Here is a 19,346-nt window from a genome sequence, read left to right on the forward strand (position 1 = left end):
CAGAGAACACAGGCTTTGTGTCGTCATCACACCTGGCTCTTTGCTCTTATTTACATGCACACTGGAATCCACTCCGTGTTTTTCCCATTTAATTAAGACAACAGAACACAGTACACATAACTAAGGTGTGAAAACACTAGAGCATCCATAGTTATCATTACATTTTTATCTTTACATTCAGACTGCAGTGGGAACATTTTGCTGACTCCAACTCCAGAGCCTGTTGTTACTAATAACCTAGTACCAACGGATACCTGGCAGGTTCTTATGTACAGGGCCTCCTCCTTGCGGCCTGGGGTCCCAGCCCTGTTCAGTGGCAGTCAGGCTGGGAGGTGTGCCACTAATTACACTCTCACAATCAGCCCCATTCACATTGGAGATGATGGAGCTCGTCATTGTCAGTATTTGTATGGTTCTCTTTCACACAGCAGTACAGGACAATATAAACCCTCCCTGCTCTGTGTTTTAGCTGCTTAGCTGTTTGCTCCCACCTGTCTCCATAGCAGGCTGGCTGCAGCGTGCAAACCATGGACAGCGACCAGGCAGCTCAAATTCATTCTTTATTGCTTAGGTTGTGGTTTAGTCATGGATATTTGAATTCATGGCCCATCTCCTGTCCATGACGAGTACTGAACACCTGTAAGTAAAACATGGACTGGGAAGGGCTGCAGGTGCCCTGAGGGGATAGTCTGAGGGCACAGCAGGTGCTGGTGGGATGGCCTGGGACCAAGGTGGGAAGGCTAGGGGACTCCTCTGCTCACTGCCCCCACTACCAGCTCTGCCCCACTGCTCCCATTGGTCAGGAAGCGCAGCCAATGGGAGCTGTAGGGGAGGAGAAAGTGACAGGGCAGGGACATACCAGTTGCTTCCAAGGACAGCCCCGCAAGGTGAGCATTGTCCCATAACCTAACTTGCTACCCCAGCCCTGAGACCCATTCCACACCCAAACTGCACCCACAGTGGCTTATGTGTTCAGGCAGCCACAGAGCCAACAGAACTCACAAGGTAATGGGAAGTTGGATCAGTTCAGCCATTACAGAACAAAAGTCTACTGGCCATGTCTGGTTTATTTCAAGCCCAGCAGATTCCAGGCCATGCCCTGTCACCATCACTCCTGGTAGGGTACCCAAGTGTGAGAATGCGGGGTAATAGGCACCTATATAAGACAAATCCCTGAACATCAGAACTGTTCCCATAAAATTAGGACATCTGGTCGTCCAGAGCTCAGCTGCTGGGCATGCCTTGGTATCATCGGGGATGCTGACCCTGACAGTTTGTAGTACAGCCTCATATGGAATATCGATGTAAACCTGATGCAAATACTGACCAGCAGCTGCATACCACACCACACTTCTGCAAGAACCTATCCCTGCAACAAAGCCCATTGCCAACTCTGTCCACACATCTATAAATATGATCTAGCCACATAAACCATAACATCAGGGGCTCATATACCTGCACGTCCACTAAGGTGACATATGCCACCAAGTGCCAGTAATGCCCCTCTACTGTGTTGATTGGTTAAACCAGACAGTCTCTGCACCAAAGAATAAATGGACAGAAATCAGAAATTGGGAATGTAACACACACAAACTTGGAAGGGAAAAATTTAAACTTTCTGGACATTCAGTAATGGAATTTAAAGTAGCCATCCTGAATAAAGAATTTTACTAGCTGATTAAAGAGGGAGACATTTACAAATGGAGTTCATTTTCAAATTGTACTCTATCAACTTAGGTTTGCATAAAGATCTTTTGATATTTGCATCTTCCCGTCAAATGCTGACAATTAGATGCATCCACCCTGATTTAATTAGCCTCGTTAATAATAGTCTTACATTGACAGGTAATTTCTTTGCTCTTATATATACCACAGCTTTGCAATTTCTAATTCAACTCATCAGATGAAGTGAGTTTTACCTCAGCTCATTTGGTTGTTAATGCTCAGGATCCAGGGGAAAGGATATTGAGGATATTGGTTTGAAAAAACAGATCTAGAAATATTGCAGTATATTTTTATGCGTTAACTACATCCAGGGATATCACTTTAATATTATATCTACCTAGCTTAAAAATTAATTTAATTTTATGTTAAATTAATAAAGCTTTCTAAATACATTGAAAAAAGCATATTGCTGAACATAAGGAGATGGATGATGAAAACACAACACGGTTTATTTTAACTTTCATATCTATCTAGTGAATTATGTTATTTACTGAGGCTCCAGATAATATACTGTGATGACAAAGATTCCAGAAGAAACAATCGCAATCAATTGCAAAGCCACTGCAACTGCTAGCAACTGTGCAGTCTGAAATTAGCACAACTTCCCTTCTTATTATTCTGGCTCTACCCTGCCCTGTGAGATCCCAGCCTGCTTCAGGAGCAGCCAGTCAAAGAAGGACTCTCACTGTCAGTGCAGTTGATTCAGATGATGGAGATCACCACCAAGAAGGTGTCAGCTTCCCTCACACAGTAATAGAGCCCTGTCCCAAAATCTCTCGGGTCTCTTCAATTCCTGTCATTCCACAGGAATAGGTGCTGCCTGCAGAGAGCCCAGGGCCAATGCGGCTGCTGCAGTCCAGGTCACTGCTCTGTGTCTAGACTGATACGTACAGGGCTAGATTATGCTGCTGCATAGCGAGTGTCCCTTCTGAGGGCCACAGGGAATGGAGAGGGTAGCTGCAAGCAAAAGCATAGCGCTGGGGTGCTAGGGAACCCAGCAGCAGAGAAGACCAAGTGGGGCAGACTCTTTGGGGTTTTGCATTTGTCTCTGCTGAAGCCTTGTAAACTGTTCTGCTATGACCTGCAATTCTAAGGAGGCCCTGACACTCTTGGTCAATACAACAGCAAATGCAGGATGTCTGCAGGAGCATCCCCTTGGAGAGCCTCTCTACTCTCACATTCTGAGCCTGTGTTCAATGTTGCCTTCTCCACAAGTGTAATTTGTGTTAAAAGGACAATTGAAAATCTGGTGAGGCCAGGCTAGGGAGATATCCCTGGAATGAAAAGTTACCTGATCCAGAGGAACCCAAAATGGGCAGCGTCAGGCGCTCTTTTTCTTTCATCCCCACCTCCTACTTTTATCCTTTCCTCTCTGGTCCACTCATAGGATGGGTCTCCTGAGTGTCCAGTCTATTCATAGACTTATAAACTGATAGACTTTAAGGTCAGAGGGGACCATTCTGATCATCTAGTCTGACCCCCTGCACAGTGCAGGCCACAGAATCTCACCCACCCACTCCTGGAATAATCCTCTCAGATACTGAAGTCTTCAAATAGTTGAAAGACCCCAAGATGCAGAAAATCCTCAGCTGTGATCTGTGCCCCATGCTACAGAGGAAGACGAATTCAATGTGACCCTGGGTCTGCAGAGTGGAGGGACATTTACACAGAGCTGCTGCTTTGCATATTTCCACTCCAGTGACAGTCCCCAGCTGTTAATAGCAGATATAAATATGTCACTTTAACCGTTTGTGCTTCTGAGCTCCACAGCTGCCAACATGATCTCCCAGACTCTGTTTCTCTGGCTCCTTGTGCTCTGCATTCAGGGTAAGAGAAATAACAAGGGAAATTAGCTTAAATAATACCAGGCGGCAGACACTCAGATTTTCCTGTTCAAGCGATCCTTCCAAGTGGCATTCATGGTGTCAGTGAAGGAGGGATACAAGGTGAAGGTCTGTAATTAATTAAAACTCATGAGATTTGAGTCTCTGTATATTTTTTTTCTTTTAATTTTTCTCTCCCATCCAGACTCCAGTGGGCAGATTGTGCTGACTCAGACTCCAGAATCCCTGGCAGTGTCTCCTGGAGACACAGTCACTATCCACTGCAAAGCCAGTTCCAACACTTATAGGAACCTGGTCTGGTACCAACAGAAATCAGGACAAGCGCCTAAGCTATTTATCTATGGTGCATCCACCCGTCCCTCTGGGATCCCAGACCGGTTCAGCGGCAGTGGGTCTGGCACTGATTTCACATTCACCATCAGCAGGGTTGAAGCAGGTGACGCTGGAAATTATTACTGTCAGCAGCATACCAGCTACCCTCTCACACAGTGATACAGACCAGCACAAAAACCTGCCTGCTCTGTAGAGTTTCAGATTATCACTCACTGTGTTTCAGCTGCTTTCTCCGTAGCTTCCTGATGCCCGTGCTTCTGCAAGGCTGCCCATAGGTTGTGTGTGGGTCAGATTTGGGTCTGTTCCCTCTTTACTCCAGAACTTGGCCCTTACACATGTTCCCTTCCACCATATGGTTCAGCACTTTTCTCTCCGCCACCATCGCTCCCCTACCCCTAACAGAGATCTGCTCTTACCGGCTGCATCCCACTTACTACTGTCTGTCACTGTGACAGGCTGCTGGTGAAGCCAGAGCCCTGCCACTACAGTTTGGCTGCAAAGGGCAATGAGCAGGCCCATGCCTGAGGGGCTAGTGGGAAACACCTGTGGGCCTCATTAGCCAGAGGGTTAGAAAATGCAGCCACAGGGGATGTGGAAGGAGAGGAGTGGGAGAATGGGGGAGTGTGCTCCCCAGTCAGCCAGAAAGTCCGGCTGAGTTTGCTGCTGGAACAAAGTTCTGTAAAGAGTACGTGGGAAAATTGGTGTGGACAAAAAAGGCACAGGTGGGTTGCACAGGAGGGAATCTCCACTTCATTTGTGACTGAAGAAAGGGTGCCGGGGAGGGGCCTGAGCAAGGATCTTGCCACACAGCTTACAATGTTAATTAACTCTGTAGTGAGCAGAGAACTGTACTCCAGCTTTCTCAAGCCCCCTGAGGGACATTGCAAGAGTCGAGTCCATGTTCTCAAATATTAGCAACTGGAGGAATCCCATTTTAATTTACACATTTTAATGGACCCTCCTTTTCCCACCCCTCCCTAAGTATCGTCTGTCCCCGCTTTTCCCTTCTATTCCAGCTATTGAACAGCTGTTCTTTGGCATGCAGGAGGCCTTGGGAAAGAGAGGGAGGACCTCCATGCACCCCACTTTGAGAAGCACTGGCCTCTTCCGAACAAGGTCGACTGAAACCTCCTCTTTGATTCAGCTTCTTATCTAGCAAAACAGTCACTGATGCAGCTTCCTTTTCCCAGAAGAAACACCTCTGCAGGCTTGAGACTCTGACAAAAATGGAACGCAGAACTCCTCACTAGCACTCTAAGGCTACAGATCACAGTGGCAAAAAGACCTGAGACCACCTGGAGGGGCACCCTGGATGAATTCTGGGTCACATTTATGCCAGCACAGTCATGGGGTTGTGGGTGGGCAGCAGGAGGAGGAACAGAGCAATCACGGTATCTGAGTGGTGGTCCATCAAATCCAACATCACTCTCCAGCAGCAGCCAGTCCCTGTTGCCCCAGAAGAAGATACAAGAAACCTCCAGTAGCAGTTAGAGGAAAACCTGGCTCCTAGGAAAGTTTACTCTTCATAAGACCAACTCTTATGGCATTCTTCCTCTGCAGCCAGCACAAACCCAAGAGAAAATCTGACCGAAATCATTCTAGCTGGAAGCACTGTGAACTCAGCCTGTCTGTTCACTTCCTTCCCTGCCACCTTGTGCATTATCAGGCTGTAATTTCTATTCAGAATCAGCCAGGCAAAGATGCAAACAGAAATATTTCCATTCACTCCATTGTGGATCTTTAGATAGCCATTTAATTCTAAGGTATTCATTCCTTCAGAGTGGGGATTCTTAGCAGTGTATCACCATTGCGGTGGCAGTGGGCAGAGATCTGATTTCACTTCACCCTCACGATCAACAGTGCTGAAGCAGACGATACTGTTGGCAGCCAGGCTACTGCCTCCCTCACTGCGACTCTTCTCACAAACCTCTCTGGGCTGCTCTGTCGCTCTGCTCATTAAAACATCTTCTCTGACACAGAATCTTCTCTACAGCTGCTACTCCCATGGCAGCCTCAATGACCATGTCAGCCATAAGAGGGAACTAAAGGCTTTCATTTGTGTTAAAAAGACTAAAATTTGGCAAGACCAGGCTGGGGAACTTTCCCTGAAATGAAAAGGTGTCTCATCCAGAGGAAAATAAAACAGGTGGGGCAGGGCTCTCTTTTTGTCTGTTCCCGCCTCCGGCTTTTATCCTTTTCTTTATGCTCCACCCACAGGATGGGTCTCATTGGTTTTAAGCAAAGGTGGGGAACCTTGTTTGTGTGAGGGGGCACTGATCCACAGAAAAATCATATGAAGGATGCACAGAACACAAGTGAGAAGCAATGAAAAAAAACCATCAATGACTTGGCCCCCGGGAGACAAAGAGAAAGACACTCCCCGTATTCCTCTCCCACACCAGAGCCTACAGGCGCCTAGCTGGTAGATTTTCTGTGCTCCAGCCCCATGGGGTGGCTGCAGTGAGGCTGGAGCACCAGCACCAGTTCCCTAATGCTGGAGAGGGGGGACTCTGAGCCTCAGGGGAAGGATCCAGACAAGCCGGGGGTCAAATCCAGCCACCAGGCCTGAGGTTCCCCATCCCTAGTGTAAAGTCTATTCAGTCTGACTCTGGGTCTGCAGAGGGAAGGGACATTTACACAGAGCTGTTGCTTTGCATATTTCCACCCCAGTGACAGTCCCCTGCTGTGGAGAGCAAATATAAACATGTCAGGTTTGTGCTCCTGAGCTCCATAGCTGCCAAGATGATCTCCCAGACTCAGTTTCTCTGGCTCCTTGTGGTCTGCATTCAGGGTAAGAGAAATAACAGCAGAAACTAGCTTAAATAACACCAGGCTGCAGATTTCCAGAGTTTCCGCCACAAGCAATGATTCCCAGGGGCATTCACAGAGTTAGTGCAGGAAGGATACAAGAGGCAGCTTTGTAATTCGTTAAAACTTATGAGATTTGAGTCACTGGATATTTCCTTCCTTTTCTTTTAAATGTTTTCTCCCATCCAGACTCCAGCGGGCAGATTGTGCTGACTCAGACTCCAGAATCCCTGGCAGTGTCTCCTGGAGACACAGTCACTATCCGCTGCAAAGCCAGTTCCAGTGTTCGTGGCTATATGGCCTGGTACCAACAGACATCAGGACTAGCACCAAAGCTCCTTATATACAACACTTCCACCCATCCCTCTGGGTTCCCGGACTGGTTCAGTGGCAGTGGGTCTCACACTGACTTCAGATTCACCAACAGACGGGTTGAAGCGGACGATGCTGGAGATTATTACTGTCAGCAGAATGACACTACCCTTCTCTCACAATGATACAGACCAGCACAAAAACCTCCCTGCTCTGTTTGGTTTCAGATGCTCACACACAGATTTCAGCTGCTTCTTTTGTAGCTTCCTGGTGCTGGTGCTTCTGCAGCCTTGTAGTGGGGTGCATGGGTGTGTGTTGGACTTGGGTCCCTTCCCTCTTCACTTTAGAGCTTAGTCCTTTCAGATGCTCCCTCTCACCCTGTGGTTCAGAACTTTTCCCTCAATCACCATTGCTCCCCCACCACTAACAGGGATCTGCTCTCATGGGCTGCATCCAGATTCCTACTGACAGCAGCTGACACTGCTAATACCTTTGTACTGAGCTGAGAAGACAGAGAACTGGACTCCAGCATCACACAGCACCCTGAGTGACACTGCAAGAGTCTACTCCGTGTCTTCAAATATTAGCAACTGAAGGGCTCCCATCTTGAATTAAAATTTTTAACAGGCCCCCAAGTCCCTGCCTCTGCCCCAGGTCCCATCCTTACTCCACCTTTTCCCACCCCCTTTTGACTCCTTCGCCAATTCACCTGCCCCCTCCATTTCTTCATGTCTTCCAATCCAGCTCTTCCTCCAAGGCCCCCCCCACACCTCTTCCCACCATCTGCGCCAACACTGCCCCTCTTTTTCCAGTCCCTCCTCCAAGCATCCCCTGTCTCCACTTCTCCCCCTCCCTCTGAGCACCTCCTGCATGCTCCTCAACAGCTGTGCCTTGGAATGCAGGAGGCCTGGGGAAGAAGAGAGAAGAGTTGATTCATGGAGCCTATAGACCCGCTGAGTCGTCTGCCCGATAAGCCCAGGATCATCAGGTAGTCGAGTTGACCTCTTGCACTTCCCCCAACCCCTTGCTGCCTCTACAGGAGCAAGGCAGAGATTGAAGTAGCAAGCTGGGGGAGCAGGAACTGGTGCTGGAGGGATCCGGCTTAAAAAGTGGTTCCCCAATCACCATCTCTGTAGTGCAGTTGAGGGAGGGCACGGGGGGCAGACCCACAGCACAGGATCCAGTGTGAGACAGGACTGCTGAGTCCTATCACACACCATTTCCAAGACCTACCCTCTGCAGTTTAAATGTAGTAGGGGCTGAGCTCCCTGTATGCCCCTTATCGACTAATTGTGCACTTGATTCAAACTGCATTGAGCACACAATTAGCCATTTACTTGCTATTTAACGTCTTTAGCTAAACGCAATCACAGGTGCAGCTCCCCTTTCCCGGATGAAACACATCGGCAGCACATAGACTCTGTGAAGCTGGCTGCTCTGGTAAAAATGGAACCTAGACCTGCTCACTAGTCCCCAAAGTTTACAAGCCACAGGAGAAAAAACACCTGAGCCCACCTGAGCCATTTGCAGTCACTGGAGGATAAGTTCTGGGTCCCATTTATGCCAGCACAGGTGCAGTTAGCGGTGTTGTGGGTACTAAGGCAGCAGCGGGAGGAACACAGCAATCAGGAGACCTGAGCTGTGGTTGATCCAAACCAACATCACTCACCAGCAGTGGCCAGTCCCTGCTGCCCCAGAGAAAGGTACAAAAAACCCTTCAGAAGCAGAGGAAAACCTGTCTCCTAGGAAAGTTTATTCCTCACAAGACCAGCTCTCCATGGCATTCTCCCTCTGCAGCCAGAGCAGAAACCCAAGAGAAAATCTGATCAAAATCACTCCTGCTGGAAGACTATGAATTCAGCCTCTATATTCACCCCCTCCCCACCAACTTGTGGATTATCAGGCTGTAATTTATATTCAGAATCAGCCATGCAAACATGCAAACTGAAATATCTCCAGTCACTCCATTGCTGATCTCTAGGTATTGATTTAATTCATTCAGACTCTTTGGTGCAGGACATTTTAGCATTCTCTCTCCTGAGGCTACAGCCATTGCATTGGCATAGGCAGAGATCTGATTTCACTTCAGTCTTGTGATCAACAGTGTTGAAACTGAAGATCCTGTTATCAGCCAGGCTAGTGCCTAGCACCTCCCCCCTCCCTCTTGCAGTGAAACTTCTCACCATAAACCTTCTCTGGGCTGATGTGTCATCTTGCTCATTAAAACATTTTTTAAATGAAGATATACCTATCTTCTAGAACTGGAAGGGACCTTGAAAGGTCATTGAGTCCAGTGCCCTGCCTTCACAGCAGGACCAAGTACCATCCCTGACAGATTTGCCATTCATAGGATGGGTCTCATCCCTGTGAAGTCCATTCAGTATGACCCTGGGTCTGCAGAGAGAAGGGCCATTTACACTGAGCTCCTGCTTTGCATATTTCCACCCCAGTGACTGTCCCATGCTATTAAGAAGAGATATAAACATACCACTTTAACTGTTTGTGCTTTTGAGCTCCGCATCTGCCAAGATGATCTCCCAGACTCAATTTCTCTGGCTCCTTGTGCTCTGCATTCAGGGTAAGAGAAATAACAGGGGAAATTAGTTTAAATAATACCAGGCTACAGTTGCTCAGATTTTCTTGTTCAAGCAATCCTTCCCAGTGGCAATTATAGTGTCAGTAAAGGAGCGATACAAGGGGCAGCTTGTAATTAGTTAAAACTTATGACATTTGAGTTACTGTATATTTTCTTTTCTTTTAACTATTTTTTCCCATCCAGACTCCAGTGGGCAGATTGTGCTGACTCAGACTCCAGAATCCCTGGCAGTGTCTCCTGGAGACACAGTCACTATCCGCTGCAAAACCAGTTCCAGTGTTAGCAGCAACATGGCCTGGTACCAACAGAAATCAGGACAAGCGCCTAAGCTCCTCATCCGCAGCGCCTCCACCCGGCCCTCTGGGGTCCCAGACCGGTTCAGTGGCAGTGGGTCAGGCACCGACTTCACATTCACCATCAGCAGGGTTGAAGTGGATGATGCTGGAAATTATTACTGTCAGCAGTATAGCAGCTACCCTCTCACACAGTGATACAGACCAGCACAAAAACCTCTCTGCACTGTAGAGTTTCAGATTCTCACTCACAGTATTTTAGCTGCTTCCTCTGTAGCTTCCTGGTGCCGCCCTCTGCCACTCTCCACACAGACTGGGTATGTGCCAGATTTGGGCCCCTTCCCTCTTCACTCCAGAACTCAGTCCTTTTAGATGCTCCCTACCACCATGTGTTTCCCCCCTTCTCTCTCAGCTGCCATTGCTCCCCTACCACTACCACTAACAGAGAAGACAGAGACAGATCTGTACTCCAGCTTTTAAAGCATCCTGAGGGACACAGCTACAGTCTAACGCATGTGCTCAAATATTAGCAACTGAGATATCATTTTAACTGGATCCCAAAGTCCTCCTCACAGCCCCCAGCCCCAGCCCCACTCCACCTTTTCCCACCCCCTCTGCACAGTTTCCTCAATGCTCCTCGCCATCCCCACTTCTTCACATATTCTGTCCACCCCTTCCTCCATGGCCCTACCCCACGTGACCACTCCCTGCCCTGCTCCATCCCCACCCCACCTCTCCTAGGCCCTGCTCCAGCCCTCCCCATCCATCCTGCTCCGCTCTCCAAAGCATCCCTGTCCCCATTTCTCTCCTTCATCCCAGCACCTGCAACAGAGGTGTACAGATAGTTTGAAATAGGAAGCCTAATCCGAACTACCTAGTTCGTGCCGCGTGTAGCCGCGGGCACGGAGTCCGAACTAGCAGGGATTTAAAAATGGCGGCGCCCAGCAACATGCAAATGAAGCCCGGGAAATTCAAATCCTGGGCTTCATTTGCAAGTTCGAATGCCTACATTAACCAACTTGTTCGAAATAGGGTGGTAGTGTAGACATACCCCTACTCCCAGCCTGCTCCTGCACCCCACCTCACCCCCTCACTCCCTCTATTCCCCACCTCCCTTCCAGATCCTGTACCCCCATCCTTATCCCACTTGTTGGCAGCCCTGCCTCGCACACTGAACACGTCATTTTGTCCCCACTCCAGAGCCTAGGAGATCTGCAAAATCCACTAACTCTGGAACCCCAGAAGAGTAAATCTGGCCTATGGGAAACCCTGAACCTCAGTCCTACCTGTCCCTTCCTCTCCCCCTGTGGGGCTGGAGCACCAGAGGAATGAGGTATTTCAGTTGGGGACCACATAGGTGAGGAGTGGGGGGTTTTGGAGCAGTTTTTTGCTTCTTGTGTGGTCCCCAACTGATTATTCTGTGAGTCAATGGCCCCTAACTCAAAAAAGGTTCCCCACCTCGGCCATAAATAAAAAAAAAAAGGAAAACTTTTGTGAGTTGGACATAAATTAATATTTTACTTTGTTTAAAATAAAGTTTTGTAAACTAATATGACAAAGTAAAAGCTCTTAATCGGATTAATAATTTACATTAATATTTCCATTCATACCGGTTACATGAAACCATTCTCCCTAGCTGCAGCACTTGCAAAATGGATTAGGCATAATTAAGTAATTAACGGTGAGTTTCCAACAGCAGCTGCTGGTACACACAAAGGTTTGGACTCAGCCAGGCCGGTCATTGGCAAAAAGTTTGATCTAATTCAATATCACTCTCGGGCAATGGCCAGGCCCTGCTGCTTAGGAGGAAAATACAAGAAACCTTCAGTACCAATTAGGGGACAGCCCGGCCTCACGGAAAGTTTACTCTTCACAAGAGCAGCTCTCTCCCTCTGCAGCCAAAGCAGAAATGCAAGAGAAAATCTGACCAAAATCACTCCTGCTGGAAAGGATATGAACTCAGCCTCTATATTCACTCCCTCCCTACTGATCTTTTGACATTTGCATCTCCACAAGAAATGCTGCAAATGAGATACATCCATTCTGAGTTAATGAGCCTCATTAATACTAGTCTTATAACTGACAGGTAATTTCTTTGATATTATATATACCACAGACTTTGCAATCTCTACTCCAACTCATCTGATGAAGTGGGCTTTACCAATGAAAGGACATGACAATAAATCTCTGAGATGCCACAGGACTCTTAACTTTTACTGAAGGATTAATTGATCGACACTGGAGCTCCAACATAGCAAAATGATGTCAGCCTCAGCTCATCTAGTTGTTAGTCTTCAGGATCCAGAGGAAAGGATATTGAGGATATTGGTGTGAAAAAGCAGATTTAGAAATGATGCAGTATATTTTCATGCATTAATTTCATCCAGTGCCATCACCTTAGCAGTCTATCTACCTAGCATAGAAATTACTTTTTGATTTTATGTTAAATTAATAAAGCTATGAAAATGCAATGTAGAAAGCATGTTGTTGAGTGTAAGGACATGGATGATAAATACACAACACAGCTTACTTTAACTTTCCTATATATCTAGTGGCTTATCTTATTTACGACTGAGGCTACAGAGAACACACTGGGATGACAAAGACTCCCGAAGAAACAGGCACAATCATTGAAGACACTGCAAGTGCCGGCAACTGTACCATCTGATGCCAACACAAATCAGCACAAACTCCCTTCTTCTTATTCTGGCTCTAGCCTGCCCTGAGAGGTCCCAGCCTGCCTTGGAGGGCAGCCAGGCAAGGAAGGACTCTCACTATCAGTGTGGTTGAAGCACATGATGGAGATCATCACCAAGACGGTGTCGCTTCTCTCACACAAACCTGCCAGTTCTCTTCAACTCCTATGATTCCACAGGAACAATTGCTGCCTGCAGAGAAGCACAGGGCCAACGTGGCCGCTGCAGTCCAGCTCACTGCTCTGTGTCTAGACTGATACACAGAGGGCTAGACTCTGCTACTGTACAGCACATGACCCCTCTAGGGGCTACTGGGAATGCAAAGGATGGCTCCAAGTCAAACTATAGCTCAGGTACACTAGGAAACCCTCCAGCAGAGAAAAGCAAGTGGGCAAAATCATTAGGGTTTTTCATTTCTCTGTGCTGAGGCCTTGTAAACTGTTGTGCTGTGACCTGGAATCATCAGGAAGCCCTGACACTCTAGATGAATACAACAGCAGACACAGGATGTCTGCAGGAGCATCCCCTTGGAGAATCTCCCTACGCTCACATTCTGAGTCTGTGTTCAGTGTTGCCTTGTTCAGGAGATGAATTAGCGTTAAAAGATAATTGAAACTATTGCAAGCGAAAAGTTAGGGAGTTTTCCATGAAATGAAAAAGTGTTGGATGCAGAGTAACCCAAAACAGGTGGGTTAAGGCTTGCTTTCTATTGTTCTCCACCCCCAGCTTTTATCCTTTCCTATATTGTCCACTCAGAGGATGGGTCTCATGGGTGCAAAGCCTGTTCAATGTGACTCTGTGGCTGCAGAGAGATGGGACATTTACACAGAACTGCTGCTTTGCATAGCTCCACCCCAGTGACAGTCCCTCGCTGTTAAGAGCAGATATAAACATGTCACTTTAACCGTTTGTGCTTCTGAGCTCCACATCTGCCAAGATGATCTCCCAGACTCAGTTTCTCTGGCTCCTTATGCTCTGCATTCAGGGTAAGAGAAATAATATGGGGAAATTATGCAGATGCTCAGAGATTCCACTACAAGCAATGATTCCCAGAGGCATTCACAGTGTTAGTAAAAAAGGGATTTGAGGTTCGGTGTTCTAATTAGTTAAAATTTACAAGATTAGAATCACTGTCTATTTCCTTTTCTTTTAACTTTTCTCTCCTATTCAGACTCCAGTGGGCAGATTGTGGTGACTCAGACTCCAGAATCCCTGGCAGTGTCTCCTGGAGACACAGTCACTATCCGCTGCAAAACCAGTTCCAGTGTAAGCTACATGGCCTGGTACCAACAGAAATCAGGACAAGTGCCAAAGCTCCTTATCTACGATGCTTCCAGCCGTCCTTCTGGGATCCCAGACAGGTTCAGCGGCAGTGGGTCAGGCACTGACTACACATTCACCATCAGCCGGGTTGAAGCGGGTGATGCTGGAGATTATTACTGTCAGAGTTACTACAGTAGCTCTCTCACACAGTGATACAGACCAGTACAAAAACCTCCCTGGTCTGTACAGTTTCAGACTGTCACTCACAGTATTTCAGCTGCTTCCTCTGTAACTTCCTGGTGCTGGTGCTTCTGCAAGGCTGCCCACAGGTCGAGTGTGTGTCAGAGTTGGGTCTGTTCCCTCATCCATCCAGAACTTAGTCCTCAGATGTTCTCTCCCACCATATGGTTCAGCACTTTTCCCTCTGCCACCATCGCTCCCCTACCACTAACAGGGATCTGCTCTTACCAGCTGCATCCCGCTTCCTACTGTCAGCCACTGTGACAGGCTGCTAGTGAAGCCAGAGCCCTGCGGCTACACCCTGGCTGCAAATGGCAATGAGCAGGCCCATGTCTGAGGGGCTAGTGGGAAACACCTGTGGGCCTCATTAGCCAGAGGGTTAGAAAAGGCAGCCAAAGGAAAAGTGGAAGGGAGGGAGTGAGCTCCCCAGCCAGCCAACCAACCAGCGAGGCCGGCTGAGTTTGCTGCTGGAACAAATCTCTGTAAATAGAAGGGGAAATTGGTGTAGACCAAAAAGACACAGGTGGGTTGCACAAGAGGACCTTGCCACACAGCTTGCAATACTAATACCTTTGTACTGAGTAGAGAGCTGTACTCCAGCTTCCTAAAGTCCCCTGAGGGACACTGCAAGAGTCTAACCCATGTTCTCAAATGTTAGAAACTGGAGGATTCTCATTTTGATTTGAAACATTTAATGGACCCTCCTTTTCCCACCTCTTCCCAAGCATCATCTGTCTGCACTTTCCTCCTCTATTCCAGCTACTGAACAGCTGTTCTTTGGCATGTAGATGGCCTGGGGAAGGAGAGGGAGGACCCTGGACTCCGCTCGTTGAGAAACACTGGCTAAACCTGCTCCTTGATTCAGCTTCTTATCTAGCAAAACAATCACTGATGCAGCTCCCCTTTCCCAGAAGAAACACCTTGGCGGGGTTGAGACTTGCAAAAATGGAACCCAGAGCTCCTCACTAGCACCCAAAGGCAACAGATCACAGTGGTAAAAGAGACCTGAGCACACTTGGGGGTGCACCGAGGATGAATTCTGGGTCACATTAATGCCAGCACAGGTGCAGAACTGGGGTTGTGGGTTCTGGGGCAGTAGGAGGAGGAACAGAGCAATCATTGGTATCTGAGCCGTGTGGTCTATCAAATCCAACATCACTCTCCAGCAGTGGCCAGTCTCTGCTACCCCAGAAGAATATTTAAGAAACCATCAGTAGCACTTAGAGGAATGCCTGGCTCTTAGGAACACAAGACCAGCTCTCCATGGTCTCCCTCTGCAGCCAGAGCAAACCCATGAGAAATCTGACCAAAGTCATTCTTGCCGGAAGCGCTATGAACTCAGCAGCTATACTCAATTCCTCCCCTAACACATAGTGGATTATCAGGCTGTAATTTCTATTCAGATCAGCCAGGCAAAGATGCCAACAGAAATGTTTCCATTCATTTCATTGTGGATCTGTATAAAGTGATTTAATTGTAAGGTATTCATTCCTTCAGAAGGGGGATTCTTGGCAATCTCTCATCTGAAGCTACAGCCATTGCAGTGGCAGTGGGCAGAGATCTGATTTCACTTCACCATCACGATCAGCAGGTCTGAAGCTGAAGATACTGTTGGCAGCCAGGCTACCACCTGCCTCTCACTGCGAGTCTTCTCCCCACAAACCTCCCTGGGCTGCTCTGTCACTTTGTTCATTAAAGCATCTTGTCTGACAGAATCTTTTCTACAGCTGCCACTCCCAAGGCAGCCTCAATGACCATGTCAGCCATAAGAGGGAATTAAAGGTTTTTGCCTACCTCTCTGAGCACCACTAGAGGGAGGAGGGTCTAACAATTCAGAGCACAGAGCTTAACCCTTGGTTCTTTTTTTCAGTTCAGTGATAGTGCAGCACATTTGACACAACCGACAGGAAAGAAGAAATTGGTGCATGAAGTACGGGGCCAATGCGGCTGCTGCAGTCCTGTTCACTGCTCTGTGTCTAGACTGATTCGCACAGGGCTAGACTATGCTAGCACACAGTGGGAACCCCCCCTCCCCCACCCCAGGGGGCTGCTGGGAATGGAGAGGGTGGCTGCAAGGAAAAGCATAGCCCAGGGGTGCTTGGGAACCCTGCAACAGAGAGGACGGAGCTGGCAGACACCTCGGGGTTTCATTTCTCTCTCCCTGCTGAAGCCTCGTTAACTCTTGTGCTGGAATTCTAAAGAGGCCCTGTCATGCTTGATTGACACAACACCAAACACAGGATGTCTGCAGGAGCATCCCCTTGAAGAACCTGCACACGCTCACATTCTGAGCCTGTGTTCAATGTGGCCCTGTTTAGGACTTTCATTTGTGTTAAAAAGACTAAAATCTGGCAAGGCCAGGCTAGGGAGCAATCCCTGAAATGAAAAGGTGTCTGATCCAGAGGAAAACCAAAACAGGCAGAGCTCTCTTTTTATCTGTTCGCTCCTCTGGCTTTTATCCTTTTCTTTATGCTCCACCCACAGGATGGGTCTCACTGGTTTTAAGCAAAGGTGGGGAACCTTTTTTGTGTCAGGGGGCACTGATCCACAGAAAAGTGAGAAGCAAAGAAAAAAAACCCTCAATGATGAGGTCCCCGGCAGACAAGGAGAAAGACACTCCCCATATTCCCCTCCCACACCAGAGCCTAAAGAGGCCTAGCTGGTGGAGTTTGTGTTCTCCAGCCCCATCGGGGGCAGCAGAGGGAAGGGATATTTACACAGAGCTGCTGCTTTGCATATTTCCACTCCAGTGACAGTCCCCTCCTCTCTGGAGCAGATATAAACATGTCACTTTAACCGTTTGTGCTTCTGAGCTCCACAGCTGCCAACATGATCTCCCAGACTCAGTTTCTCTGGCTCCTTGTGTTCTGCACTCAGGGTAAGAGAAATAACAATAGAAACAAGCTTAAATAACACCAGGCTGCAGGTTTCAGAGTTTCCTCCACAAGGAATGTTCCCAGGGGCATTCACAGTGTTAGTGAAGTAAAGATACAAGATGCAGTTTTGCAGTTCGTTAAAATGTATGAGATTTGAGTCACTGTACATTTCCTTTTCTTTTAAATGTTTTCTCCCATCCAGGCTCCAGTGGGCAGATTGTGCTGACTCAGACTCCAGAATCCCTGGCAGTGTCTCCTGGAGACACAGTCACTATCCACTGCAAAGCCAGTTCCAGTGTCAGCAGCTGGATGGCCTGGTACCAACAGAAATCAGGACAAGCTCCCAAACTCCTCATCTATCGCGCTTCCAATCGTCCCTCTGGGGTCCCAGACCGGTTCAGCGGCAGTGGGTCTGGCACTGACTTCACATTCACCATCAGCAGGGTTGAAGTGGATGATGCTGGAGATTATTACTGTCAGCAGCATGACACCGCCCCTCTCACACAGTGATACAGACCAGCACAAAAACCTCCCTGCTCTCTATAATTTCCGACTCTCTTTCACATTATTTCAGCTGCTTCCTGTGCAGTCTCCTGATGCTTCTGCAAAGCTGCACATATCCTGGGTGTGGAGAGGGGATGTAACTAAGAACTCAATAGGAAAAACCCAAACTTAGATCCCAGCACGCCTACAGTTTGGGTCCTTGTGCATTTTTGGGCCTGCCCCTACCAAGAACATCTCCAAAGAGCCAAGACCACGGTGCACCATCCCGGCAATCAGGGGCAATTAATGAGTCAGATTTGGGTCCCTTCCCTCTTCACTCCAGAACCTAATATTTGAGATGCTCTCTTTTCTCTCCACCATTGTTCCCCTACCACTAACAAGGATCAGCTCTTACCGGCTGTATCCAGCTTCCTTCTGAAAGCTGCTCACAATGCTAATACCTCTGTATTGGGCAGAGAAATCAGACAGAGAACTGGACTCCAGCTTCACACTGCACCCTGAGTGACACTGCAAGAGTCTACTCCATGTCCTCAGATATTAGCAACTGGAGGTCTCCCATTTTGATTTAAAATTAATGGAACCCCAAGACCTCTCAGCCCCAGGTCCCATCCCCACACCACCATTTCCAACCCCCACTGCACTGCTTCAGCAAAGCCCCTTTCCAACCCCACTTCTTCCCATCCCCACTCCACCTTTTCATCGAAGGCCTCACCCCCACCTGACCTGTCTCTGCCCCTGATCCAGCCCTCTCCCACCACTTTTTGGCCCTGCTCCTGCTCTGCCCATCCATTCCATCTCCTCTGCCAAGCATCCTCTGAACCCACTTCTCCCCCTCCATCCCAGCACCTCCCGCATGCTACAGAACAGCTGTACCTTGGCATGGAGGAGGCATGAGAAAGGTGATGGAGGAGTTCGTTGTGGGGCCTGTAGAACCCCTGGATTATCCTTAAGGCCGCAGGTGCCCCTGCATCCCAATCTGAGAAACACTGTCCTACTCCAAACAAGGCAGACTGAAAGCTGCTCTATGGTTCAGCTTCTTATCTTCCAAAACACCGTTACTAATGCAGCTCCCCTTTCCCAGAAGAACGACGTCGGCAGGATTGAGACTCTCTAATACCAGCTACTCTGGTAAAAATGGTACCCTGGTGTCCTTACCTGTCCCTAAAGGTTACAGGCCAGGCTCGTAAAAAGACCTAAACCCACCTGAGTCATTTGTCATAGCTGGAGCTGCTCCCAGGATGAATTCTGAAGCCCAATTTTTGCCAGCACAGGTGCACTCAGTGGGGTTGTGGGTGCTAAAAGCGTGGGTGCAGGAGAGGGAGAGGGGAACCCAGCAATCTCTAGACCTGAGCTGTGGTCCATCTAATCCAACATCACTCTCCAGCACCGGCCAGTCCCTGCTGCCCCACGGGAAGTGTCATTATCATGAGGGTTAGCCAGCAGCCTGGGGACTAAGGGGTTAACTATGTCCCTTACCTAGCCAGGTGGAGCGCCCAATAGGAATGTACACAGGAATTTCAAACTGGGACAAAGGAATTTTTGGTTTTTCCCTCCTTTGTCCTGGGCAGTTCTCTCCAGCTATTGAGGGGGACAGAGACTATGTCTCCCTCCAAGAAAAGACTCTTTCTTCACTTTCTGTAAGTAGGTTAAAGTTTAGATAAATCCATTTTATTATTTTATGGGTTGGGTATGGGATCTGAAGTCTGTGCACTTTGTAACTAAGTTCTAGGCCCATGGAGTCTCTCCATGACTATATTATTTTGTTACTTTTCCATCTAATCATTATGCTTGCAACACGAATAGTGTGGTGATAATAAAAGTTTTCTCTTTTCCTTTTAGTAACCTGGTATTGGTTA

At 48.0% G+C, this 19,346-nt stretch overlaps 1 long non-coding RNA gene across 3 annotated transcripts in view; it reads right to left on the reverse strand.

The window, feature by feature from the left end:
* LOC142829702 (uncharacterized) overlaps window positions 1-19,346 on the reverse strand; it is a 191,190-nt gene that overhangs the window by 27,667 nt on the left and 144,177 nt on the right. For 2 of the 3 annotated variants that reach the window (XR_016349372.1, XR_016349371.1), the window contains exon 2: window positions 9,511-9,589. This is a non-coding gene — a long non-coding RNA (uncharacterized LOC142829702). Of the gene's footprint in view, window positions 1-9,510; window positions 9,803-19,346 lie in introns of those variants that run through there. The other variant, XR_016349370.1, reaches the window with a different exon arrangement.

This window comes from Pelodiscus sinensis, chromosome 4, assembly GCF_052426305.1.
Source record: "Pelodiscus sinensis isolate ZL-2025 chromosome 4, ASM5242630v1, whole genome shotgun sequence".
In the NCBI taxonomy this organism is placed as follows: domain Eukaryota; kingdom Metazoa; phylum Chordata; order Testudines; family Trionychidae; genus Pelodiscus; species Pelodiscus sinensis.